The 26,743-nt window shown below is 40.7% G+C and overlaps 2 non-coding genes across 2 annotated transcripts; both read left to right on the top strand.

Moving 5' to 3' along the window:
* Window positions 1-2,633: 2,633 nt before the first annotated feature.
* trnae-uuc (transfer RNA glutamic acid (anticodon UUC)) lies at window positions 2,634-2,705 on the top strand. The gene has a single exon. It is a non-coding gene; the product is annotated as a tRNA-Glu (tRNA).
* Window positions 2,706-5,609: 2,904 nt separating this feature from the next.
* On the top strand, window positions 5,610-5,681 carry trnae-uuc (transfer RNA glutamic acid (anticodon UUC)). Its single transcript has one exon. It is a non-coding gene; the product is annotated as a tRNA-Glu (tRNA).
* The last annotated feature ends 21,062 nt before the right edge of the window (window positions 5,682-26,743 follow it).

Genomic DNA, 26,743 nt, shown 5'->3' with positions numbered 1-26,743 from the left:
TGGGTCAAACTAACTCCAGATTTTCACACAGGAGCCCATTGTTAATTTCCCGTGTTAAACCAAGTTTGTTTTTTTTTAATAACAACGTAGTGTGCTAGTGTAGCATGCAACATTAGTCACATAGGTCACATCACGTGACGTTATATGATGTTAGTAACAATCATACTTATTTTAAGCTAAACCATGTTTTTTTTTCTAAACCTAACTACATGCTTTTGTTGCCTAAACCTAAGAAAATATCCTAAAAGCAATGTTTTTACCTACATTGTAAGTTTATTTTGAAAAAGATTGTATGCATGAAAAGAACAGAAACTGTACACTTCCTATGAAAACCAACGTATTTTGAAAAGACACAATGCATGTAACAAGCATAAATTGACACACCATCCCTGAATGTAATTTGAGGTCCACTGACAAAGTGGTGGTATTTGACGAGTTGGGATAAGAATGGGGTCATTTGGGTCGATTACTTACTTGTGTGATAAAATACTCTCAACTCAAAGGTCCAATTAACTGGCATTATTCATTTTCATGTATATATGAGGGTTGTTACCAAGAATTATGTCTTATGTTTGAAACACTGCAGTGGCATAAATATAGACAGTGCCAGCAGCATATGCCTGTGTCCAAAGAAGAACTCTCATTAAATTAAAAACAGTGCCATTTGGTACATATGCCCTTGAAAAAGGCAAACTCATTTCCATAATGTTTATTTTTTCTTTTTTTTTTTAAATAGTCAGTAGTATCTATAACAAATTATACATATTCTGTAACTACAAACCACCTGTTCTATAAATCAAATATTAAAATTGTTGAATAATAATGATTTCTTATTTTCTTTGGTATTTTTTGTTATGTACAGATATGCAATGATGATTGCTGAGTAATATGTGTGTTGATGTTATCCAATGCCCAGTCTCTGATCATATGACATGACGATATGTGCACCATAGCATGCACTAGGGCCTGTCATAATAGCGTGCATCGGGGTCCATTGTAACTACCTTACACCATTGAAACACTATCAACACATAAGTGCTACTAGTTGTGTTTACACTTAATTGTGCGAAACTTTTGAAACGTTGCAAAAAAGACACATGAATTAGGCCCTTTTTTTATCCATTGGTCTGGAGCAAGTAAACTATACTCCGCAGAGTGTACTTTCGTCACAAGCTGGCATAAAGGCTATGCTTAGAAGTAGACGTTGCACAAAAAAAAAAGGTCACTTTGGTCGTCTAGCCCAGAGACAAGAGAAAAGAGAAAAACAGAGAGCGGTTTTGAGGACTTTGTTTCAACTGCACAAGTTTTAATAGTTGGTACTGACCATGTTTCCTGCTGTCCGGAGTCAACTCTTTTTGGACCAAAGCAAAAATCACCTCAAGTACCATAAAAATCTTTCTGGTCAATTGAGGAAAGTTTATCAGTTTTTTTCCATTTTTATTTTCTAGACCTCAAAATGTGCATGAAAATACATTTATGGAAACACGGTCCCCATTATGACCGTGGGGCTTGCTGAGATAAGACTCTCAGGTTCTATCAGGGATCACCACAGACATTAACCTGGCTAACATGCCCTCACATTTCTAAACGAGTTGATACTGAAGGATAACTACTGCAATGTTTACATGTTTCTACTCATTAGTTCCCCCAAAAAGCCTAAATTGATGGACATTTGCCACCAAGCGTCCATCTGTTTTACTAAGATGTGACATTGCCTGCTGGAAACTTCTATTGTTCTCAAAACCAATTAAAGGCAGCTTGCAGAGACACTGCTGCCTTGACTGATATAATCCATCATAGTAAACAACACCTGTATTGTATTTTCTACTAACATCACTTCATAAAACCACAATAAAACCAAAGTGGTTCCTTTGTACCAGAGCTGGGGACAGATCACTGTGTGTCCAGCAGACATCACCGCCCACTTTGCCCTGAGTCCTTGTTTACCTTCTCTGCTACCACAACATAACAGTGGGCCACATGGGAAAATGTGACGAATAATGTCAATAAACATGATAATTAGCGGCAATAGGAGTGTTTGATGATGTTTTGATAATGAAGATGATGGATTGTATTCATTAGCGCAACAGTTTGTCTCTGTGAGATGTTTTTAATGGATTTTCAAAACAATAGGAGCCAATGACTTCAAACCTGCAGTAGAGCAAGCAGATAAAGTTGTTACTGAATTTCTCCACAAGATTAGTATTAGGATTATTATTAAGTGGGTTGAAGCTGTAATCCTTAAACCTAAAATATATGGGGGTTTTTTTGGCCACTCGGGGGGAAGCTGAAACAAGGGTCAAGGGATAATACTCTGAGGGTTCATCACAACCATAGACTCACATGTCTGACATGACTGTCCTCAGAGCAGGACATGGAGGAGCCATTCCTTCAGGGTCTGAGTCTGCCATGGAGTTTACTGCCTGTTTAATGTGCCTAAAATACCTCCATAGGACGCATTTGTGGGCATCCTAATAAGATGTCCAAACAATCCCAACCAACCCCTTTCTCATTCCGAGGTCATCAAATACCCAAACCCCTTTGGCATCTGATACCGGCACACAAGGGACAATTATATACAGTATGCAATTCCACAATAACTGCACAATTCCATGTGCTGATGAGCCTGTCTTTCCCATATGGTCTAGCGGTCAGGATTCCTGGTTTTCACCCAGGCGGCCCGGGTTCAACTCCCGGTATGGGAATAGTATGCTAAAATTGAGTGTCAAACCAGCCTGGTTTCGTTACCATGTTGTAAAGAAATGCCTCCTTGGTACTCCCCTTTAGCATTTGTATGAGGCGCACAGGGCTTTCTACTAGCGCCAATGTAAACCCATCCATGGCAATATTAGACAGTTTAGAGCAAAACAGTCCACCTTGGAAAGAAGTCAAGGTGGATTGGGTAAAACAAACACAGGACTTTCACCCAGCAATGTATTTACATTTAGTAATTATCTCTCTATATCACAGTTTTTATTGGCAGTGGTAGAGTTTGCCATTCCAGAGCTGGATTCAGGTTGCCTGTCTAAGTAAAAAGATGCATGCATGTAATCCAACTAAATCTTATCTCACTGATATTCACTCTCTTTACAGCAACACGGGAGGTTTTTATTGTGAAGCAGCCACAGTGAGCTGTTAGATAAAGAGCCGCAGGCAACAGGCTACACACGTTCAACTCCTTAGTAAGGTAACCAACTTTACTGCGCCCTGCTGTTATGTGGAAAACTACTTGATTATTGACTGACTTCTTTATTGTATAATGTAAATTTGATTGGCTTCACTGTCAGCAGATCGCCAGATGCTCTTATGTTACATTTTGGACAAAGCGGCTGCTTATCCAGTGGTAATGTGCTTAATGCTGTAGTGTTAAACTGTACTTGCTGTTACCACAGTAACCAGAGGAGTCGCCAAATCAACCACAACTAAAATTTTTAGGATTACAACTTTAAGTGTGAACGTTTTGGCATGTAGTAGAGGGATAAGATGTTAAAGGATGTTTGAAATCTTCACATGCACAGCAAAAGAGGCATATTTTATAGTATGTTAGTGCACACCTTAACCTGCTGCCTCTTAGTTGTTACTGCTGAGGTACATGTCTTAATATTTAGCATTCATGAAGAAATGCCGCTAGCACAGATCTTACTAAGCCAGTGGCGGAGTGTTTGGTGTGTGTGTGTGTGTGTGTGTGTGTGTGTGTGTGTGTGTGTGTCCATGGTAACCACGTGGAGGAATAGTTCAGTTTGCCACCTGACTCTTTTGAGGCACGCCATCTGGTACCATGGTACAGAAATGTGTGTGTGTGTTTCACAAAGACGTGAGAACAAGTGTGCAGTTAGCTCACATATGCACACAAGATAGAAGCAGAGTGATGTGAGATATACTGTGTGCATCAACAGTTTATCAAACGTACGTATGGCTCTTGGGATATTACCAGTGCGTCTTAGGGGGGAGACAGAGAGAGTAATAAGGTGTTATCCACTGACCTTGCAGAGTGGCACCAGGAGGCGAAGCAATGCTGGTATTTAGGCACTCAACAGTGCCACAGGGCCAGTCATTTATTGTGTATCTGTGTTTCTGTGTGTGTGTGTGTCTGTGTGTCTGTTCACCCATCTGTTGTGTCCACCCCAGGGACAACAGCAGCAGTTCAGATTCTCTCTCACACACACACACACACACACACACACACACACACACACACTCATGGAGAGATGGAGAAGGAGGGAGAGGACGGGTACATAGAAACAAATTCACAGATTGTGTTTATGATGAAACTGTGATAATTAAACATCTTTGAAGGAACTCCAGTGTGAGAGCAGTAAATAAAAATGCAGCAGCCCTGGAGCTAGTACAGAGTGTTTTGCTCCAGAACATTTCTGCAGGGCAGGTGTAATAATGTTTAATCTTAACTGTATCCATTTATTCATTAGTTTAATTAACATAAACACTGTCTGAGAAGACAGACTGTGCACTGCATTTTACATTATCTGCCATCTTGTGTGTCAGATTTTATAGAAAGCAAATAGATTGCTTCAGAGCACAACAAGCACATCATTTGCGATAACAGCATGGTGAGGACTGGGCCAGGCAGTGTGCCTGCAGGGGAGATGTGTATCAGCTGGACCGCAGACATCCAAGATTCAGTCGTTCCACTACGACACGATATCTGCAGGCTGGAGGTAACACATACATATCTGCATACACAAACATGGGTGGTCATTTTACAAGCCAGCATATGTGTCCTGTATGGTGATGCAACCAGAATGCCAAATGATATCACTGGGATGAGAAGGAGATTTTGTGGGGAAGCACAGGTGCCGCAGGGGTAAAGTTCAGACTTTGAGAGAGACCCAAAGGGACCAACAGAAACTAGAATCCCACCAACACAGACAGATTTTTCAGTGTCAGACAGTGTGTATTACTAAGATATGTTACCCAGAGTCAGTGCTGGCCAACATTCTCCCCTCTCCTTCCTCTTCAACATTTCTTATTAATGTTTCTGCTTATTTTGAATTGCCTTTCCCATGTTTTCTCCTTACCATGTATTTCTATTGCATTCTGTTTACCACAAGATGTGTTGATTATGCATGTATTTTGACTTGACATGTGTTGTCTTGACCTTTCTTTTTTTTTTTATTTGACACACTTTGTGATTGTTTTTTAGAGCCTAGTTATTGTGTAAAAATGCTAATTATCATATTCAGCCATACATCCACCCCTGTCTGGGTCCAGGACCTAATGGCTACTCCTAGCAGGACATGGAGGAGCCATTCCTTCAGAGTCTGCCGTGGAGTTTACTGCCTGTTTAATGTGCCGAAAATACCTCCATAGGAGGCATTTGTGGGCATCCTAATCAGATGTCCATACAATCCCAACCAAGGCCTTTCTAATTCCGAGGTCATCAAATACCAAAGCTACCAAAGCTAAAAGCTTGTTACGTCTCTTTGGTATCTGACACTGACACACAAGGCACAATTTTATGTACAGTATGCAATTCCACACTCACTGTGCAACTCCATGTGCTGATGTAGATCATGGGAAATGATCAAAAACTCCAAAACAACAATAACAGTATTTCACAAACAATTAATCCAAATAAAGTAAGACGTCTTTCCCATATGGTCTAGCAGTCAGGATTTCTGGTTTTCACCCAGGAGGCCCGGGTTCAACTCCCGGTATGGGAACAGTATACCATAATTAAGGTTCAATCCAGCACTCCCAGGTCTGTCAAGAACCAATGCTGTGGTTCAACCCTTTGGCATTTGTAATATAAACCCATCCATGGCAATATTAGAAACTCAGAGCAAATGACTGCTTTTGAGCAAGACAGTCCACCTTGGAAAGAAGTCAGGATGGGTTGGGTAAAACAAACGCAGGGGTTTCACCCAGGAGACCACTGTTTGTGTCCTGTGTGAAACCAAAATCAGCGTCATCTTAACCCTGACCATGATGTTTTCCAAGCCTAACCAAGTAGTTTTGCTGCTGAAATCTACATTTCCTGTTAACACAGAAGTTTATTTAAAAAAAACTCTTTTCACTTGCTTGTATCCACAATCTCAAACAAAGGTGACCATAGGTGAGGACTGGAACGTCGATCAACTGGTAAATCCAGATCTCCGTCCACATATCTTAAGTCCCTCTTAACAGTCTTATACAGTGCCTGTCTCAAGCCTGGCTGCAAACCAGCCAGGCCGGCAGAACTAACTCGGCAAAAAGCAGAAATGTAATCCTGAGAAAACCAAACTTGACACTCTCAACTGCACAGTTGCACATAGATAGTCTTTCCATGAAACTCACAAATAGAAATGACGACAGGGGACAGCCTTGGCTGTTTCCAACACCCACTGAGAATTTTTGACAAATCCAATCACAGCTCTCAGCCCAGTTATAAAAGGACTGGATGGCTTGTCGCAATCGCCCCATATTCTTGTACTTTATATTCTCACAGCACCCCTTACAAAACATACCATGAGACATGGTCTCAAGCCTTGTACAAGTCCACAAAACACATGTAGACTGTATGGGCAAACTCCCATGACCTCTCAAGAATCTTTAAAGTATAGAGGTGCTCCACTGTTCTACAACCAGGACTGAGCCTGCATTACTTAAAATGCACTTAAAGCCCCCAAACACTTACACTATCTGGTGTCAGCAGCCTACACAAAAACTAACTGACTTACTGAATGACTGACTGGTGCAATGTAACACACACACACACCACAGAATGAAGAAGAGTGTTCAGTGACACATAGTCCACCTTTAAAAGCCAAGGGAATGCATATGTCAACTGTGATAAAGACTTAAAATACTGCGAGTGAAGCACTAAGAATTTATAAGATGCAAACACACACACACACACACACATGCACACAGAGATAAACAAGGGAACACATGTTTAATTCATAGCTTTAACTGAGTGGGACTTATCTGGTTTGTGGGGGCGGTGAAGATAACACACAGACACACACACCCATACACAGACAAAAAAGCACAAAGAGATGCTCAAATGTAAGTTAACACATATGCATACACACAAAAACAAAGATATCTGAATGCAGCCAAACACATAGACAAGAGGCGAGGTCTTACCATCCTCAGAGAGCAGGGATAAGACAGCTTAGAGACAAAGGGAAATGTAAGATAATGATTTAACTGGCTTTCACTGGAGGGGGAACAGATTGGATTCATACACGGTTTCCAGTATGACACAGATAAAGATATGAGCCACAAACTGGCTAGGTCTATTTGTGGGCATCAGGGATGTACACATATTGTGGCCAAAGTGGCTCGAGCTGCTGCCCATTTACCCTCCTCTGAATAAGTGCCTCTTTGGACCAAACAGATAACAATATTTATTATTTTGATATTGACATTATTATTGTTGTTGTTGCCACTGATGCCATTTTTTGTTCGATAGTGCTGGAATTCATGTAGAGCGACCACTGGCGTCAACAAAGAACTCATTGTTTCCCCCTATAACTTCCCTTTTTCTTTGTGTGTAATTTAACAAAATGTAACTGTTTTATCATAATATGAGCTTTTTACTCACCAATTACAGTTGCTTTGTTTACCTCAAACTAAGGTTAGACTGTATGACTGTTTTGTTCTCAATTAGTTCTCAGTGCACCACATGGAGCCTGTGTTTGTGTTTGGTTATGTTGTCAGTGTGTTTAAACTGTTAGGCTGAACCCTTGTAATGTGTTAAAAGATGTAGTGCTTACAAAATATTGTTGCTTATACTATGGACAGTGTTTCTTCCTGATTAAATCAAGTTGCATGAGATATCTTGGATTGTATTGGTGCTTTACACTGTACACGGGTAAGTGTTGATTGCGGTTAGTTAAGGCTAGTATAGTTTTTTGTTAAAGGAGCTGTGAGTCTGAGGCGGGATTGTCTGCACATGGTTCTCAACATGGAGGTGGCTGGTGGTCAGCAGCTAAATCCATATACAGTGCTAACAACAGCAACAGTGCTGACAGAGCTAGCATTGTTAACTGGGGGATAACCGCAAAGTGGGCACTATGCTTTTTTACCGACACTATCCTGATAACAGTCATCACTGCCGTATGAGGACAGTGCAGCGCGGCAGCAATTAGCCAGCCAATGGGATACCCTCACAGGCACTGGGAAGTGAACTGTCCACCACAGCAGGCTGTTCTCATGCTCTGTTCATACATTTTCTTATGAAAAGTAATGCAACCAACTGCATACATATACCACAGAATCATGAGCCATTACTTTGTGTATAACTCACATATTTTGGAATGCTGTGATCACATGACCAATCCACAGGAGACTGGTGTTCGGAACTGCGTGAACTTTTAGGGACCTTTGGGTAATTTTAAGGTGCGTCCTCGCCATGTTTCTTTTCCCTTAACCTAATCACAGTAACTTTACTTGCCTAAACCTAACCTCCGTAACTTTACGCTGATGATGCTACTTTACGTACAGGACGTAATGTCAGTCATGGGGCGCTAGGATATCATACAAATTGTTGTATGAGGATACACTGACCTCCACAATAAACAGCAAAACCCATATAAAAACCCACGCAGGGGTAGCGTCTTCATTCTCTGCTGAGCACATCATTATTCTACTATATCTTTACATAGCAAATAATGGTTTGCTGCTATATTAATGATCTAAACGTGGCATACAGAACCTTTAAGGATATAGAGAGACATATAAGCCACCACAACAGCCCTATAACAGCAAAAAGGTTGAGACATTTCTGTTGTTTTTTTCCTGTTACTGTAGGTTAAGTCATACAATCATTTGTTGATCATCGACACATGGTGCTGGTTTGCTTCTTGACTCTTAATCAAATTCACTCTCAGTCAAATTCATATCTAACACAAGAGACACTTTATCATAATGTTATTAGACTAAATGAAGTTATAAAAATATCAGGTGATTTGGAGCAACAGATTGGTATGTTATCTGCTTATGGACAAATTCCTGTGAAGGCCAGTGAGTCTTTGTTAGGCTAAATTAATGATATGCATATAAAACAAGTTTTTTTTTTATCAGATTAATATTCAGTTTAATGGACTTTAGACTAGTTAAGCATGAAAATATATTGATCCTGGAAACTGCAGTTGACAGTTGTTGACAATATCAACTCAAGTTAAACTCACTTGCTTCCTCTGGAACTCCACATTAATGGCAAATAAGCAATGTCAATCTGCTGATGAAGACTGTGTGATACAGTCAAGAGTACAGTAAGAGGACATTGAGTTGAGATGGTTTGTCGTCTGTAGCCAACATTAGGGCCAATGCTACAAAAGAAATGTGGGTACACTATAAGTAGCAACAGTAGGTAGTATAGTGTAGGGCTCATCAGCCTACCCATTCTCACTGCCAAGTCGTCAGATACCAATGTTTGGTAATGGCCCTCTGCCTCTAATACTTACATATCGAGGTACCTTTAGCATCTGTATGAGACGCACTGGGCCACATTTTTATAAGCTGTTCAGCGCAACCGAAGTAAAAAGCAAGACAGTCCACAAAGGCAGGAAATTGAGGTGGTCTGGTTGGGTCACTTTCACAGAGAACACTGCTTTTTGTTTTCTGTGTGAAACCAAAAGGCAACGTAATTTCAACACGACACAAAACTGACGCTAAAAGAGTACCTAGAGTGTCATGGATTGACTCGTAGGGCCACTGACCAAGCACCAGTGTTGGGACTGAGAATGTGTTCCACCAGCATATCATGATTTTACATACTGCAGCAAATAATTTCGACTTTTTCTACCAAAGAAACTCTGGATGGCAAAAAGTTTTACCAAGTATTTGCATACATTTTTGTAATATTAATCGGCCTCTTAATTTCATGTATCACTTTCCAAAACACAATCCAAAAGCTCTTTACAAAGGAATTAAAAAATGCTCACAGCACCAAAACAAGGTGAGTAATAAGGGTGAGGCAAACAGCATTAAAAGGAGGTCAAACACAGTAAGAGGTCTTTGCCTAAGACCAAGGCTATTGATATGAGTTTTTTAATTACTTTTTCAGGGCATTGTCCTTGGCCTTTATTTACATAGTGAAAAGATTCAAACTGAGGCCGTTGCAGTTCTTCGTCTGCTTCTTAATCCCAAAGCCACCGGGGCACTTCAACATGAGCTTGAAGAAATTACAAACAGCTGAACTCCTCAAGCTAAGAGGTCCAATGTACTTCTGAGCAAGGCATTTAAACCCCAAGTGTCCCAGTGGAGCTAGCAAGGATGAATGTGAGTAGACAGCATGTGCATTTTACCCATTAATATCCAAGTTTCAGGTTTTTTGGGTGGTGAGGTAGTGGTGGCAGAGTTCTGCCTCTCTATAACTGAGTGTGTCCATCAACAGTCTGCCACAGTGTCTTTGAGAAAGTCACTTACCCTGCTCCCTCTTTGAAAGAGTGTGAATAAGAGCATTAGCTAAATGCCAAACTACCGGGAAAAGGACCAAATAGATTTGAAAACAACGCCCGCTATCCAAAATATCCCACCAAATAACCTCATCAGTCATCTGAAAAATTTCCTTCAGCTCCTTCAAAAAAATCATTGGCTTAGTGGGCAAAAGTCCCAGCTAATTCCACAATTCCCCTGCTGGGGAGGTGACCATTATTGGAATTATTCCCAGTGGAGATGCTCATAAATCTCTGTTTTCACACGAGGCCTCATAGAGCGGCTGTGTGATTTCAGTGAGGCATTAAGATCATGGGAGGGGAGCTTTTACTGGGAAAAATATCGCAGCCTATAAATGCATCTGATTGTCTGACTTTATTTGTCGATTTAAATTCTCAAAGAGAGAATGCGTATTCATAAAAAGTTTGAGAGGTCATGTGTCAGTGTGTAAGTGTTTGTGTGTGTTTTCATCACCATCACCTCTGCATGCTCATATCACAGACTGTATTCCCTCACCTCAATCACTTCGAACAGCAGTGGAAATGGAACCTGCCTGTCTGGGTTTCCCCATTGATTTACAATTTGGACCAAGTGCCAAAGATAGAGACTGTAGGGCAGGTAGAGAAAAAATATACTCATCAGCAATTTCACTGCCAGGAGAAAAAAAAAAAAAAGAAATAAGCCATTGCCCTGTGTTGGCACAATACTGACACTGTTAGTGAGCAGAAAAACACTTTAAACAATACAGAATCATTTAAGATAATTAGAATATAGTAGACACAGTAGATCAAGGAGACAAAACTGTGAAGTTAAACTGTCCACTTGTAAGAAATCTGCCTTTTCGCATTTGTGTTGTTGCTCTGCATTCACAAATGGCACAAATTTAATATGATTTCAGAAATTTACTTTGAAGAAGCCAACGCCATTTATCTTTATGAAGTTGTTTTATTGTGTTGTTTGTATTGTCAGTTTAATTATTTGTTACTATAACTAGGTTTCTCCCTACCATGAGCTTTCTTTCGCTTTGAGAGTAAAATGACAAGATCAATAGCAATCTCTAACCTGATTGTGCGTCAACCATGGAGTTGGACTAAGGAATTTGTTAGCGTAGCTTAGGAGCTAACACCTCTAAAGCTCACTAATAGACATGTAGTATGTCATTTTTTATTCTGTTGGTGAAGATTCTCAGTCATCCAGGTCATGGAAATCTTAAGTACTGTATAATAGGCAACTGGATTTGCTTGAGTTTCTTGAAGATGTTTCACCTCTCATCCAAAAGGCTTCTTCAGTTCTAATGGGCTGGCTTTAAACTCCGTATGGGTGCGAAACCTTGCAGAGTTGTTAGGGCAATTGTGAGTCATTGGCCCACTGGGTCATCATGTGTGTCATCAGGGTTAGATGGGACCAGGTGTGAATGGGTGTTAAGTCACCTGAGGAGGGATCCCAAGACTGCATCGTAGGTGGGTGATAAGTGGTGTCGAAGGCCACCTCCTCTGTTTAACGATGGTTGTTGCAGTTTGACGTTGAACAGAGGATTCAACAAACTGTACAGAAATACAGAATTCTGTACAAAAATAGAAATATCAAAAATACCATTTGTGATATTTCGAGTGGAACTATTTTTTGATAAAGACCACAGAGCACTGCAAGCACGAGTTGCCAGATACAGTCAGTGGGCACAGACGTTTTTTTAGAGGTCTCTGTAGAGCCAAAATAGCATCAAACCTGGATATGATTGAAAGCCTTTGAGCAGCTACTTAACAGACATTGGTAAGATGGTTTTCTATAATGCAAATTGTTGCTATAATGTGTTCTGTTTCTGTTAATGAGTTAGCTCTAGCTTTAGCTTTTTCAATCAGGCTAGTTGTTTCCAGCCTTTATGCTAAGCTAGCTTAAACACATATTGATGTCATCTCTGTACCTAAATGGTAACTTATCTTTTTCAACCTGGACCTTATTTTCTCATGTTTTTGTGTCTAAGTGACAAATGGAAAACAATTTTTGAAACTGAGCTAGTCTTAAAGCAATAGCGCACCAGCAGGCAGCCACGAAATCGGCTAAAGTGCTTAATTTTTGCCACTGACAGGCTCATTGTTTTTCTAAATGTCTGACAGCATTATGTAAAAGATCCCTACAGAGAAAGACCTTTTTGTTAAAAAGTAAGATCCTTTTTGTTTAACCAGGAACACTCCCGCAATCTGTATTGTCAATCCCACCAGACTCCATTTAAATTTATAGTAATTTTAGCACATATAGAGCCAGCATGTTTCCACATCCTACTGGGTGAATTAGGGATTTATTTCAACCAAACTAGTGCTGGTTATTGCTGGAACAGTAGAAAGACAAACCCAGATGGCTTTTGTGAGTTTTATTTTGTTCATGTCGACTTTGAATGAAGTGTGTTTTACAATGATAGAATTACTGTTAATTTAAATGGAGTTTGGTGGGTTTGGCGATAATGATTTTGAGGCTGTTTCTGGTTAAACAAAAAGAATCTTTTTCTTTAACAAAGATGTCTACCTCTGTAGGGATCTTTTCCATAATGTTTTCAGACACTTAAAATAATAATCTGTGCCTGGCAGTGCTGAAAACAAGCACTTTTAATGGATGCACATAGACCTTTTTCACGGCAGATATTTTGGCATAGTAAGAATAGCACAGGTGTATTAATTAACATTAATGATGGCTGCATTCCACTTAGGGGAGGTTCTGACATTGTCCTCACTGGCTCAGTGGAATAGCTTACTGGGACACTTAATGAAACTGAGCCGTTGTTAATGTTATCAATTTCACCTGTGCTTTTACTACTATGACAAGCCAAATGTCTGCTGTGAAAAAGGTCGATTAAGGGTGCACATGCCCCAAGTGGTCACATTGCAGCCCGTTTCGCGGCTGTCAGCTGCAGCCTTCACACCCAGTACTGGACCAATTTCAAAAATTGATGTTCCCATTAGTCGCTCAGACACAAAACATGAGAAAATAGGGTCCAGGTTAAAAATACTGAAGTTACCCTTTAAAGGCCCTGCACACCAGTGGTTAAAGCACACAGGTGATTTTAATTCTTTTGGCTGATTAGACTCTCTCAGGATGACTGTGTGAGTGAGTCGCCTACAGAGTGTCAACAACATTATCATTCATGTTAGTGCACTGAGTTCAGTGATGTAATTCCAGCATGGGTCCACCCACGTTTGACTTTCCTGTGAGTGTATTTCCACAAACCTTTAACTTTTCCTTTAGGTAATATCCATGGTATGTAAGTTACAGAAATTTGTTGCAATCACAGTTTGGCTTCTTTATAGAAAGAAGGAGAAAACAGTTTTTCGACAGCACATCTTGACAGTGATGGCAGAAAAAGCACAGGTGTGATCGAGACCTTTAATCATGGCTGCATTACATTCAGGTGTGCCACCTCAGGGTCCTTCTGTCATTCATGCTGGCGCACAGGCTTGGCTTAATGGACACTCAAATGGAATGGAGACCTAATTAATGTTATTACTTACACCTGGTCTTGTCCTGCTGTGACAAGTCAAAATGCCAGCAGTGGAAAAGGTCTATGCTCTGGAACAACTGAATGGTTTAATGACTAAAAGTAATCAGTGTTTGCAATATACATGTCAAATAGCTCTATATAAGATCCATTTAAATTCACAGCCTGTCCAGTGTGCGCTGTGCTTTGCTTCAGGGCACTTGGGCAGGGGTTGAGGGATCAGGGTGCATGTGCTTATTTCGTTGTCTGGCATTTGAGTCTAATTACTTTTCAAAAAAACTAATTAGTAGCCATCCACTGAATGAGCATACATGCTCTATATTTAGATTTACTTTGTCCCTCATTTACTCTTTTTTTTTTTTTTTTTTTCCCTTGCAGCACACTGTAGGCCCGCAGCCCTGTCGGTCTCTCATGCTCATGGATTTGATACTATTGCTCTCCTGTGGCCGCTGCGTGTAACTGCGGCCGGTGAAGCGACAGGTATTTGAGCTGAGAAGAGAGCTGCTTGCATCCCTGTGAGCTTGTATACAGCTGCACAGAACAAAGCCTACGGATCATCCCCATTTCAGTGGGCTCAGCAACCAGGCGACACAGCCAATCACGCTGTGCCTTCTCTGTTAATTCAAATGGCAGGTTTGACACGTTCTCCCTCATTTTGCTCCACTGTCTTTCCCCTCTTTCCGCAATTCTGTCATCTCCCCTCTCTCTCACTCTCACCCAGTCTCCCCCTCCCAACCTCACTCTTAGAAAGTCTGGCTGCACACAGACCAAGGGAGCCCCTGTGGATGCCAATACTGCTCAGCAGAAAGCTGGCTTTACACACACACACACACACACACACACACACACACACACAGTTGGCTCAGGATGCCATCTTATTGGATTGGACTGGTATTGTTTGATCAAATGCCTCTGGGGGGGAGAGGAGGGGGTGAGGGCAAATGTGGGAAATCACTTTCATGGGCTTCTCAGTATGATCATAAAATCATCTTTTTCTAACAAATGCCGCCAGATAGAGGAGGAGAGAGGGGATGGAGACCAAGAGGCGGAGAGAGCAAGATATAGAGGAAAGGAGAGGGGAAAGGAAAAGGGGAAGCTCTTCAGAGGGAGTCAAGATGGAGGCTGACGGGTGAAAAAGAGAGACACGGGGGGTGAAGATGAAGGGGAGGACAAGAGATAGACAGAGTGGAATGGGAAGAGGGAAAAGAAGCAAGAGGGAAGGAAATATTAGTCAGCGAGAGAAAGGCAGAAAGGACAGAAGAGGGAGAAGGACAGAAAGTTGAAAATGGAGATGGAATGAAATGAGAATAGAGCGGAGAAGAGAAAGGAAAAAAGGGGAAGAGAGCAGAGAAAAGAATATAATAAATAATATCATGGGGTAGTCTAGGTGGTAGAGTCGTCCATTAATTGATGGGTTCAAAGCCGATGAGCAAGAATTTTTTTTTTTTTTGTTAAATAGAGTCCTATCAGAGGGGGACCAAGGAAGCCAAACCTGAATAATGAATAGCATAATGAGACCCAATCCAAAATGAGGTCGACCCCCAACACTGAAAGACACATTTTGCTTTGTGTGATTTTCATTTCCATTTCCTGTTTTTGTTCCAAGTGCTTATAGTCGGGTTCACCAGCTCGTCTCAGCCTGATGAATGCGACTTGTTCATGAACAGGTGTGCGTTACTGAGATTTGATCATTAGCATAATCAATGCCGCTGAATGTCTGGCTGCCTATTCCTCTCTGTTTGTGGCCAAGTTTTCTTCACAAAAGTGTTAACCAAGAGTAACACAAAGAACTTCACATCGCTGAGCTCCAAGTTCTGCTGTCAGAAATCAGCAGACGAAAACACAACTAATTTAGCAGTACTAAATTTTAGAATTCAAAGTTCTCATGTAAAATTTTGCCCTGTAGTGTATTGGAAAGAAATGATGCATATAACAGATAGGCTGAGCAGAATATTAAATTTGCATTAAGTTTTATCACCAACCACGACAGCAGGGCTGGTATTGTTCTGACTTTGAGTTTCTGTGTGTGTGTGTGTGTGTCTCATTATGGCCAAATGTGGTGATGGAGACTTCTGTTGTCGCTGGAACTACCAAGAGCAGTTCTGAGAAGAGGAGATTCACTTGTCACTTTTGACTTTTATTCCAGTTATTTTTTTGCCTACATGTGTAATGAAGCTCTAGCGAAAGTTCAGTCAGGAATACAATACTTTTCATGCTTAAGCTATAAGTTTTCTTTCTCCCCCTGCCATTCACTCCTTGCACAGATGCTCACTCACTATTTGTAGCTATCATTGTATGGGTCTGTCAATCAAATCATCAGCTGTTTTTCAGCTGATCCACAATCAACCAATAGCACAGCAACACACCTTCTCTGTCTGCCTATCATCTTTATGCTCCTCATTTTAAATATTGTTCTCTCTCAGCCGTAGTTCTTTCTTGCTGCAGTCATGCGCACCCTCCATCTCCCTATCACCACCTAGTCTTACAGACTCATCAGCCTCATTTACCTCAGCAGTCAGCAGCCTCAGAGTCATCAGCCACCACCACCAGCATCTGGACTCTATGGGGGGATTTATCCTCCTGCCGCTCAGCTGTCCCTCAATTACAAAATATCCTCTGTTGTCCAAGTGCCACAGACAAAGTTTTCATCAGCACAAATCATATGTAAATCTTTACACTCATATTTACTTTATTCTCCTGTCTCTCCTGATTGAAATATTTTCTGGCAAACTACCCACACAAGTCTGCCATCATAAACTGCTGAAAGTTTTTCAATAGAGAAAACAAGTTGTGAGGAATTAAGCTGAAAGTGGACGCTGTCTGATTTTACAAATAAAGCACATGTGAGTCTCAAATGTAACAATGTGAGTTACAGTTTTAAACTGTTTATGACAAATCAACAATATTTTACTCAAACAAATGTTTTAATGTTGTTTTCAAGGATGTGATCAGATAATGTATAAAGCATAATGATATTATCAAAACTTAAAGGATGTATAGCTGCTGGCGCATTCGCCTCCTTCTGCATTGGCAAATACATTTATTACTTCTACATAGTTAACATATTTATAAATGTCTTCCCTTTCTGGCTACAGGCAGACTTTTTTTTAACATCTCTTGTACAATAGGCCTGGACCACAAGAAAAAAAAGGGCTGTTAATTCTGGATATTTAAAATATTTAAGATGTATTGAATTCCGTAGATTTCTTTTTCTTGCATTTCTTCCCTTTTATTTATGAGCAATACTGAACTATAAGGTCGGCAGCACTTATCACGGAATGGATTTCCACTTTACGTTGATGTTAGGTGTCTGTGCCCTTTACATGAACTTTTTAAGTTTTGATCTCCTCTATTTTCCAGGAAAGATACTGTGAAAAGCCCAAAGCGACATCTGTACTCCTCTTCACCTTAAATATAAAATGTACTTCCACCATTTCATCTTTCATCACCAAAATCACTTTTCTGATTGTCATCTCTCCTCTCCTGCCTTTCTTCATTACCAAGCAACGGTGCACAAAGTGGCAATCCTGTCACAGATACTGTAGTGTCTCTATCTTGCTCCATTCACAGTCTCGTCCCCTATGTTACATTGGGCTGGCTGGGTGGAAACTTCAAATTTTTACCAAATTTCATCACTCTGCAAAATTTAAAAAAAAAAATTCACAAACAAATTAAAGGTTTCAAGGTTTCAGATTTAAAGTTAAGGTTTCAACCATATCTTTTTAGTAATAGAAGTATTCATCAGTACATGGTGCAAGGTCTGTCAATGCTCTCTGTAAGGCAGCCAATCAAATAATAAGAATAATGCTAACTTTTATTCAATAGGCACCGTTTCAGGACACCCAAGGTCACCTTACAGAGCATAAAAATAAAACCAAATGCCAACAAGTGAAACCGAACACGACAGAACAAGAGACATGAATTAGGCACACATATAAAAGCATATAAAAAACAGTAATACTGTGGAGCTGAAAGGGAAGCAGAGCACCTCATACTGCCTGTGCAGTGATGTATACAGTAGTAGTTCTGTAGGCATCAAAAATACATATCCTCCCCTCTGCCAAAGTCTGAACCCAGGGGTGATTTCGGCTGACATGGTAATGCTTGCCTGTAGATTCCTGCACATCAAAATCTACCTAGCATACATGAGGTGCTTGCCATGTCTGTATGGCCATCAGCTGGAGCATTGACATTAAGGTAGAAAGCACAGAAACATGTTAGCATGCGTCCAGTGCTCGACTGTAACTGAACATTAACACATCAGTATCTAGCAATTAGGTCTCCACTAAATTTTTATTGCAATGGAGCAAATGAATAATATTCTGTGATGGTAAAGGGATAGTTTAGATTTTTTCAAGAGGGGCCATATGAGGTACTCATCTACAGTTGTGTATTACATACAGTAGATGACGGTCGACACGCTCCCTGTTTGCAGAAACAGACGGGACTAGCACCCCAGAAGCTCAGCTCTGCATTGTTATGGATGGGGGTTTTCAGCAAAACATATTTCAGCCACTTCAAAAAAGATCTGCTTAAAAAAATTAATATCAGTCTAAGTGGATGCTATATTTACAATATGTTCACCACTTTACCTTCATGTAAGACAGCCCTTTCTTTTGGCACTACATTTTCTCACTGTATAACGTCCATATTTCTGTGCAAAACACCCAACTTTGCCGCCCACTGTATCACGCCGCAGGTCTGCTTTTTCTGCTAAATTGCTCATTGGCTAAATGACAACATGTAAGCCAAATCAATTTTGTAAGGTTATAAACTGTGTGTCAATGCTGTGTTTTTAACTTGCTCTGCTGCTCTCACGTGGTCACAGTCAATCAAATCAAGTAATACAGCTTTAACAGCATGTAGAATCCCATGTAGACGTAGCTTGTATACATGCCTACATTGTAGCAGAATTGAGCTGCAGTCAAAGAGCCAAAAAGATCATGTCTTTTTCTGAACACTTCCCTTGACCTCCATGGAAAATGTCATGAGGTCAAGGATAGATGTGGAGAATTTATAAGGACCTAGGAAAAGACTATGTGGTGCTGAGATAATCCAACTGACATTCCTCAAAAATCTGTAATTACTTGACGGCGGATGTTATTCATGTGAGTCTGCCATATAAAAACCACAATAACTCAGAGATGGACTACGAAAAGCTCATCTTAGGTACTTAGAGTGCATTCTTCCCATGTTGTTTCATGCAGGCTATATGAAAATGGACAAACAGTGAAATAAAATAGTTATCACAATGAGAATGGTGGCTCACGCTCACCCTCCTGTTCATTCATATCTATTGGCATGAATCCCAATGAGTGCGACTGTATGAAAACAATTGTTAAATTTACGGAAGATAGACATATTGGGTCTCATTCATGAAAAGTGAGTAAATCTGTGTGTAGATTTGCACATAAAAGCCTACACTACAAAAAAAACACAGCAGGAACACCGCAGGAAATTTGATCGTAAACACGTGTGTATGATCATGAATGCCAATCCATCGTAAAGTGACAGCGCGCTCCCGGTAATCAGCACTTAGCATAAATCCCCGCCCATGAATAGCCAATGACCACCATATAAGGAGGTGTAGGTGCATCCAGTCGACCTGTTAGTCATGGCGCGAAGAAAGAAAGAGAGTGAAAGAAAAAAGAATTTTTCCGAAGCGGAGATCGAAATAATTTTGGGTGAAGTGGACTTAAGAAAGCGAAGGCCTGGAGGGAGGTAACAGATGCTGTTAATGTTGTCTCCGTGGTACAAAGGGAGGTAACAGATGCTGTTAATGTTGTCTCCGTGGTACAAAGAACCATGTCAGAGGTGAAGCGTAAATGGTTTGATATGAAACTGGAGGCAAAGAAACGCATAAGCACACACACAAAAAAACAGCGGTCACCAAACAAACAGAAGATTCATTTGTGGGGTTTTGAATGAAGTGGGAACGGGAAACCAGAGATGTTTTGTGCGTAATGGATAAACTCTAAATCAGTGATGGCTGTCGGAATGTAGAGCTATTTAACATTTATTTTAACAAATGATACGGATAACATATAGCCTACAGCAGTTTTGTATGCATCGTCTTCAAATTATTTGAATCTTAATAGCCTAAAGCTCTGTTTTATACAACGTAAATTAAACATTTTTCAAATCAGATTTATTCATTCAAATGATCAAAAAGCCACAAAAAAACAAAACGTGTTGTCTCAAATAATTCTTTCAGCTGGTGCGTGCTCCTTCGTGGCTCCACCACCTGCTGCTCCTGTTCTTGCCGAAGAGGCTGTGATCCAGCTGTCCTTACGGATATTTTTACTATCATCATTCAACATGTAGAAAGAACGCATTTATGTGCTTTACTAAATTTACACAAGCACTACGAGGGGTCAGGAGCAGGAGTAGATTTTGTTAGTAGCTACGAAAAGATCGGAGTTACTAAAATATTGATGAATGCGGACATGCACATAAATTTCCGTCTGTGAAGAGTTTACACACAAATTCCTTCTGCTCACGTTTCATGAATGAGATCCATTGTTTATTTTTGTGAATGCCCAAATGGTGTATTTCATGAAATTTTGTGACCACAAGGAACTCTGGGACGGCATTACTCCCTTTCTTTTATAGAGGATGGTCCAGTGTACCCAAAGAAGATAAGAAAGCAAGCACTAGAGCACCTCTCCTTAGCATTTGGAAAAGTCAGCCAGATCTTCTCATCGGTGCTATGTAGATCATTTTACAAAGTTAGCAAAAAAGGCTATTCCTCTTTGTGCTTTTCTGAATAGACACAAAGGCAAAGATGGAAAAGAAGTGTAATGTTTCTCACCTCAGTTTGAGAAATGTCAGTTTGTCTCATAGTCTGGATAAACAATTAATTTAAAAAAAACACAAAATGAACACTTCTGTATTACTGAGTGATTTTAAAAGAAGCACTGGCTATTAAAACTGTATGTTTTCTGTTTTCCTCTGTCTGTGCTCCAGCTCAAAGAAAATGATCAAATTCTAAATTACATTTCTATGGCATCTCTTTTTTTCTCTCTCTGTCCCCTGTTTATCCTACAGTATCCATAACAGAGAGAAGCAGAGAGCAGCCATAGCTCTAAACAGTAGGGAAGATCAGACTCAGAGTGAGGCTCCATGTATTTATCTGTATAATTACCACTGTCTCTTCCTCTCTGTCTATCCCTCTCTGGGTCTCTTTTCATCACTATCTGTGTTGCAACCCTCTTCCCTTTCTGCTCTCCTCCTGTCTACAGTCTGGACTCATCCTTTTTGTTCCTACACTCTCTCGTTTTATCCCACAATTCCCTCACTTTTCCCACTTTGCTTCCCTCTTTCATTCTCTCTCACCGCTATCAGTGACTAGCTGCAATCAGACCGCAGGATCTGCCCCTCGTGGCTCTGTCTGTCTGGCTGGCAGACTGTCTGTCTCTGTGTGTCTTTTAAAAAGCTCATCATCCACAGTTCAAAGTCTCTCTGCCTCGGTCCTCCTTTCTTCTTCTCTGTTATCTCGCACTCTTTCTGCCAGCTAGCTGTCTGTACAATGAGATAGGTATAAAAATCTAATTCACCCTGCTGAAACAAGTATTAACTAGTTCCTAGCAGAAGGGCTTGACTCTAATCCACAAGCTGTTAGGATGGCGATGGGCTGTGTTACTGTTAGTGTTGGGAGGCAAAAAAGAGAAACACACTTGCCAAGAAGCTTGTCCTGTTTATCATCGCCTTCAGCTCTAAATATACCACAAAATGTTAATGTTTTTGCTGTATTCTATTAGACCAAATACATGTATTACTGTAGCATCATTATATTGTAACTCAATGTGGCTGCAATAATACATTGTAAACATACATAATGATCAGGGGCGGCTGTGGCTCAGGAGGTGGGTCAGGTCGTTCTCTAATCTGAAATTCAACAGATACATCAGCGGTTCAGTCCCCAGCTTCTCCAGTCCAAATGTTGAAGTACCTTGGGTAAGATACTGAACCCCAGTTGGTCCCTAATGACTGTGCAGAAGGTGCCTTGGCCACCAGTGTATGGATGTATGGGTATATGTGACAAGTGGTGTTAAAGCACTTTGAGTGCAAGTCCAAGACTTGTCCAATTCTGCTCAGAAGACTCAAAAGGCACTACACAAGTGCAAGTCCATTTACCATGAGGTTCATTCTTCACCTTGGTCCATTTAGTAGCTGTTCTAGAGCTTTTGATTAGCTTTTGATCATCACTTTTCAGTTGCCATAGTGCTAGAGCGAAGTATCCTGATCAGGTTCAGCTCAGTAAACAATTAGTTGATTGATTTTTTGATGATTTAAATCATCCATCCATCTATTTTCAACCGCTTATCCAGGGCCGGGTCATGGGGTCAGCAGGTTGAGTAATATACTCCGGATGTCCCTCAACCCAGCAATGCTTTCCAGCTCCTCCTGAGGCGTTCCCAGGCCAGATGAAATAACATAATCCCTCCAGCATGTTCTCAGTCCAGGCCCAGTTGGACATACCTCTATCAGTAGGCATCCAGGAGGCATCCTGATCAGATGCCCAAACCACATCAACTGGCCCCTTTAGCGAAGGAGCAGCAGCTTTACTCCAAGCTAACCTCTGGATGTCTGAGCCCCTCACCTATCTCTCAGGCAGAGGTCAGCCAACCTATGGAGGACACTCATTTCGGCTGCTTTTACCACAGTCTCATTCTTTTGGTCACTACTCAAAGCTCATGACCAAAGGTGAGGGTTGAGTCATAGATGGACCAGTAAATCAAAAGCTTTCAATCGTTTAAGCAAAGTCAAGTATCAAGCAAAATGCAAATCATTCACAGGTTCAAGCTTCCTAGAGGTGGGGGGTAGTTGCCCCTTCCCGACCTTAGGCCCAGTTTCTGGCACTGTAGCTGGGACCACACTCATCTTCCAACTCGACCTTTATTTTCATTTCAACTATACACCTGTGAAGTTCTGGGACTGCATCTTGCCCGAGGACAAAATCTGTCCACAGACAGACAGACAGACAGACAGACAGACACCTGGCAAAGTACTCAAAACCACTCCTGTAGTTGTTCCCAGTACAATTGGTGTCATCAGGACCGTATTTCCCCGTGGTGACACACACACACACACACACACACACACACACACGCACACTCACAGGGTAAAAACAATACCAGCAGCTGCAACATTTTCACAGCTGGTGATCAACAAAATAATTGATGATGGTAGCTTTGTCTGGAGCCCATTTTTTTACAATGACACAAATTGTTGCTGTCCTGAGTCCCATGCATCTCCAAAGCATCCCACAAGTTTCCATGAGCTAAGAAAAACAGCCCTGTTTTCAGTTCTGTGACAATGCATCTTTTCAGATAATCCAATGGGTTTTTAATAGTTCATGTAGCTTTGGGGGTAAGAAAGAATTTTCATAAAGGAAAACTTGCTCTTTATTGTTCCGGGATGGAAATTTGTATTCACAGCTCATTATCATTTCTAGAACAATACAGACGCATGCAGTAGGCTTTAGACAGAAGATATGTATACACATACATGAGGATATATGGATTTCATTGGACAGTGTAATGTATGACAGAGTAGGTTAATCTATGCACAGTACAACTTCGTGATCAGTTTCAACATGATCTGTTTGACTTGCTGTATAAATCCCATTGAAATGTAGCAGTTTAGGAAACACATCCTGACAGCAGAAAGTGTTATGAGTAATGGTTCTGCCAAGGGTCATGAAACATTCCCAGTACAAGAAATGCCACATAAAAACTAAAGCAGCAGGAGTTAGGAGATTATGATATTTCCACTTAAGTGGCCATCAGTATCATGTGCATTCAGAGTGGATCATTTCATCCTGAATGAGCCTCAACTCTCTATGTGGAATATATTACATCCTTCTTTTCCCTGTGTTGTCAGGCCTCCACTAGGAAGTCAGCACCAGCAGACACATTTTGACAGGATTACCTTACATGCAAAAGCTTTGTACACTGACCCATAATGCACTTTCAGACAAGAAAAAAAAGAGGATTTACTGAGAAGCCACAGCAGTGGAGAAACATCTTTGTTGCCTCTGTCGAGTTTACTCTCCATGCATGCGTTAAGCTGGAAGAGTCTTCCAGCTGATATAAATGCTGCCAGAGTGCTTTGCATCCATCATTTTTCTGAACTTGTGAATTTAAGAGAAAACTCTGCAATTAACTCATCATCGCCTGTGGGAAATACAGAGTTTGCCAGATAGCTGGTTATCAGGTTCTTAGCATATTAGCTGGCTGGCTGTGTTCGACTCTGATCGGGATGTTAGAAGTCTGTTCAATGCTGATTAAGAATAATTGTGTTAATCTTTCAGGACTGCGCGGCTAATAATTTGCCCAAATATGGCAGGCTGGGATGAGAAAAACACTGAATCCATCCTGATATGTCGTAGAAGGAGAAAAACCTTCAAAAATGTCTCCACATCTTTGTCCAATTAAGAGACTGAATGTGCATGAGGTACGCAATGACTTTAGTGTGAGTGATAGTGCTGTTTTTCGGATCAGGCTGTAGATTAATGATACCCATGGGTACATTAGGTTGTAGCAGCAGTAGATAAAGACAAACAAGGCCAATGGGAAGGTATCAGAGATAACGCATGTGACAAACAAAACATAAATAAACCAGAGGAAAGGAAGATGTGAGGAAACTGCATAGTCACTGAGACTCTCTTTACACCTTGCATTAAATAAGTATGGTATAAAGATTGAATGCAGATATAATTTAACCTGGTTAAATAAACACTTGGTATTAACATGTCTCCAGTGTCCACATTGAGACCCAAATGAGATCGCTATGTCCAGCTAAAACAGCCAAACGCTTGTAGCAGTTCTCCATAATTTGTTTACCTATGGCATCGTAATGGCTCGGTTTCAATATGAATTGCCAAGTTTCGGTTGTATACTTTTGTCAGACAAAACCAAGAGCAAACACTTGGTCTCGTCTTGACCCCATCCATGAGTGTCTTGAATGTCCCTAAGCTTTCTTTCTGCTTTCTTGCTAATAGCTTAGTTCACTATCTGGCTAATGGCTACTACTAGTGATGTCCAAATGAAGCTTCATGAACCACCAGTTGTATTTGCTGAACCCACTAGATGGCGCTGTTGGTGTAATGAAAAAGGCTCAAGGGATGGCAATACAGTTTGGTTTCAACCCTTTGTTGAACAACGAGTGCCAGAGTGGACCCAAAAACTAAAGAAAATGGTTCAGGAAGCATTATTTGGCCATTGCTAACTGAAACCAAACTGCACTGGCATCCTTTGAGCCTTTTTCATTACACCAAGAGTGCCATCTAGTGGGTTCAGCAAATACAGCCAGTGGTTCATGAAGCTTCATTTGGACATCACTAGCTACTACCCCACTGGTTTGGAACAGTTGCACGTGATTACGTATTTCCATCCACGTAATTGTTGATGGAATATACAATTGTGCCATGTGGTTGCAATGTCCCAGGCTACCTATGGAGGTAGGTTTGGTTGATTGGATCGCAGTCCATCCTCAATGCGTTTTGGATGCATTCACATCTGTGACTGTGGTCAAGCACCAGACGATTGTAATCCAATCATCCAAAACACATTTTAATGCAAGGTGTCAAGAGGTCATTTACACCTGGTATTATGTGTCTTCAGTGTCCACACTGAGATCCAATCACTCTATCCAGCTCATATAACTGAACAGTGCAGCTTTTCTCCACCATTACTTTCTAAATAGCTCGGTTGGCACTTGGTCTCATCTTGACTCCATCTGCAAGTGTCTTGAAATGAGCTTCCTTACTGCTTTCTTGTTAGTAGATTATTTTGCTAATCTGTCGCAACCCATCATCAGTGTGTTTTGGGTGCATCTGTGCCTGTACATTCATTTAGTCAAGCACTAGATGATTGCAATCCAATAATCCAAAATGCATTTTCATCTAACGCGTAAAAGGGGGTCAGAGTGTGCAACGTACCAGCTTCCGCAAAATTATACATAAATCTACATATACATGGCAGTACTTTTAAAAAGTCCAATATGACAGTGTACTAAACTCCAATACATGCTCAGGGAAAATTATAGAATACCATGAAAGTCAATGCATAGCAAGCAAATCCAAGGGATAAGACATGTACAGAAAGCATCTGTGCTGCTGCATTTTACTGTGTCAGATCAATCCAGACGCAATGAGAAGGATTATGATGATGACTGTCTACTGCTGGATCAGGATGATCCCAACACTTGCCTCATGGCTTATCTCATGGTCAGTTTATTCAAGAGAGAAAACACAGCCTGTATCGGAGTCTGTCAGGCTGGAGTAAAGTTATGAAATATTGAGCTTTGACGGTTCGATATCTCTGCTGGAGAAACACAAACAATCAAAGATCATGAATATACTGAGAACATACGCTTTGACTGATAAGTAATCTCTGAAAAGTGCCATGCAGAAACATGGCAGTGATGACTGCTGAGCACTGAAGATGGAAACAAATCAGAAAGTCAATCTCTGTATGAGAGCATGGGCATACATATATATGTACAGGTAGATAGGTTGCAATTGAGGGCGGTGCCCATCATCGAGCTTTCAGGGAAACCTAAAGAATGTAGTTCTTGTCAGTATCAGCACTTAATGCCTGATAAAGAAGGCACTGTGTTCTGTGTATTCCACTTTCACTGTTTTCATTCCCGTATATCGTCTTTAAAATTGCAGCTATTACCAAGCCAGTGTATTCCTCTCATCTCAAGCCATTATCGCCATTATCTCCTGGTGTTCAATTGATTTGTTTTGTGGATATATTTGTGTGAACCTGGAGTCTCTCAATCATAAACACCTTGTGAAGGCAGTTTATGTTGCTCATTTTGTTTTTAATCTAATTTGATTTATTAAATTTCTAAAAATACATC

Source organism: Epinephelus moara, chromosome 4, assembly GCF_006386435.1.
Source record: "Epinephelus moara isolate mb chromosome 4, YSFRI_EMoa_1.0, whole genome shotgun sequence".
Taxonomy (NCBI): Eukaryota; Metazoa; Chordata; class Actinopteri; order Perciformes; family Serranidae; genus Epinephelus; species Epinephelus moara.
This window is presented reverse-complemented; position numbering and strand designations above follow the sequence as displayed.